The 2,272-nt window shown below is 48.4% G+C and overlaps 1 protein-coding gene across 2 annotated transcripts in view; it reads left to right on the top strand.

Moving 5' to 3' along the window:
* The window catches only part of LOC115280239 (protein C19orf12 homolog), a 15,255-nt gene that overhangs the window by 6,743 nt on the left and 6,240 nt on the right, over positions 1-2,272 (top strand). The window lies entirely within an intron of this gene.

The following is a 2,272-nucleotide window of genomic DNA, read 5'->3' as shown; positions in this document are numbered from 1 at the left end:
GAAGCAGCCAGTGAGGGCGGAGCCCAGGCCATTGCCTCTTTCCTCAGTGACATTCTGTATCTTTGTCCCACCCCATCTACATGCTCAGGGGCGGGCTTGATGGGATAGGTTATCGAATAGCTGCTCCCAGAGGCCATGTGGGAGCATGTGTTTTATTTGGATTATGTAAAAGCTGGTGGAGAACGGGATGTCTGCAAAGAGAACCCGGGGATTTGCTACTTGCAGCCCCTACTCAAGGGCGGGAGTATCATTTTACCCAGAAAACAAAGGAATTTCCTCTTCTGCGAAGAGTTAATAATTTGCTGGTCGATATTCCTGGCGACTTTTTGCATTAAGTGCTGCTCTAAATCAAATATTGTTGTTCTCATAAAGGTTTAGTGCAGATGTGTGCAACTCATGTCGACTCTAAGCGCCTCACAGGTGTCACAGGGAAAAATTCAGTAAAATTTGTAAATTACTAGTTTTCCCTCCCCGGAATCCTCCCTGTTAGGAGCAGAAGGAGAGCCCGTCCAGGGACAGTGCTCAGGCTCCGGGGCTCGAAGCTGGCCTGGTCTCTGTCCCAGGGGTGAGGGTGCTTCAGAGCCCTGCAGCCTTGGCTTCCTGAGGGGGTACAGCCTACACATGGGTCCTCCCTGGCCTGGGCTGTGTTCTTTCAGATAAACCTTTTATTTTGGAACAGTAGTGGATTTACAGAGAGGTTGGCAGGACCGTGCAGAGAATTCATGTACATCCCTCACCCAGTTTCTGTTCCCCTGATGGTAGCATTTTTTTTTTAAACAGAGAGCTTTTTTTATTAATTCATTTTCTTTTTTTCTTTTTTTAAATTTTTTTTATATATTTTTGAGAGACAGAGAGAGGGAGACACAGAATCCGAAGCAGGCTCCAGGCTCTGAGCTAGCTGTCAGCACAGAGCCTGACAAGGGGCTCGAACCCACGAACCATGATATCATGACCTGAGCTGAAGCCGGACGCTTAACCGACTGAGCCACCCTGGCGCCCCAATGTTAGCATCTTGTATTACCATGGTACATTTGTCAAAACTAAGAAGCCAACACTGATACATGACTATTAACGATTCTCCAGACCTTATTTGGATTTTGGCAGTTTTTGCATTAATGAACTTTTCCTGTCCCCAAATCCAGCTCATGATGTCACACTGCATTTAATCCTCAGGTCTCCTTAGTCTCCCCGGGTCGGTGACAGTTTCTCAGGCTTTGCTTGTCTTTCATGGCCTGAGTAGCTTTGAGGAGTATTGGTCAGGCATTTGTAGAATGCCTCTCCGTTTGGGTCTGCCTGATGACTTTCTCACGATCAGCCTGGGATTATGGACCACGGAGGGAGGTGCTGTGCCTATCTCCTAGTGCCATTCCAGGGACACGTGACACCCACAGAGCCTCCCTGGTGACATCCACCTTGCTCACCTGGTTCAGGTGGTATCTGCCAGGTTTCTCCACTGTGAAGCTACTGCTTGCTGTTTCCACACTCGCTATATCCAGCTAGCTCAGCTGCATCTGTTAAATACCTGATCACTGATATTTAAAAGTCACGGGACCTTTTAAAGATACAAATCTGGCATTCTGTGTGGCACCGACGGGCTGGCAAGGGGTTGCCACCGTCTCTTTAGACAGGGAATCACCCACAGGCTCACCAGCCTTCCTCACTTCTCTCAGGCCCCTGCCTGGCCCCCGAAGGCACTAGGGCTTGAGACCTCTGCCCCAGGGCACCTTGCTGTAACAAACCTGCATCCCACCTGATTAGACAGAACTTTCTGGGGACATAAGGGCAGGCATCAGCTCCCCAAATCATGCACCTTAAATTTGATCATAAATTTACATTCTAAAATAATGGTTATGCCCTTTGGGGGCCCCTGAAAGAGAAATAGTTGAATAAGTTAAATCTGATATTTATCATCTTACAACTCTGGAGGGGTTGCATGAGAAACAGTTGTTTCAAGTAAAGGCCTCCTTGTCTGTCCCCAGGGTCCTTTTAAGCACATGATTTCACTGGAAATTTCCAAGGTTCAGGGCAAAGAGCATATTAGACACACGACGGAGAAAACTCTGCTTCACCACTGAGAGGATTCTCCTTGAAATGCGCTTGCTTCCCAGCTCTCTCCTTCAAGATGAGAGAGATTTCTGGGGGGAGCCTGGGAACCGTCAGCCCCTGGGAAAGATTTTAGTTAGCACGGCTGTGAGGTGGGAGATGCTTTGTGCAGGGCCTCAGGAAGGGCATGCTTGGGTGTCAATTATCTGAGCCAAATGGACTGAAGGCC

Source organism: Suricata suricatta, chromosome 16 (genome assembly GCF_006229205.1).
Source record: "Suricata suricatta isolate VVHF042 chromosome 16, meerkat_22Aug2017_6uvM2_HiC, whole genome shotgun sequence".
Taxonomy (NCBI): Eukaryota; Metazoa; Chordata; class Mammalia; order Carnivora; family Herpestidae; genus Suricata; species Suricata suricatta.
This window is presented reverse-complemented; position numbering and strand designations above follow the sequence as displayed.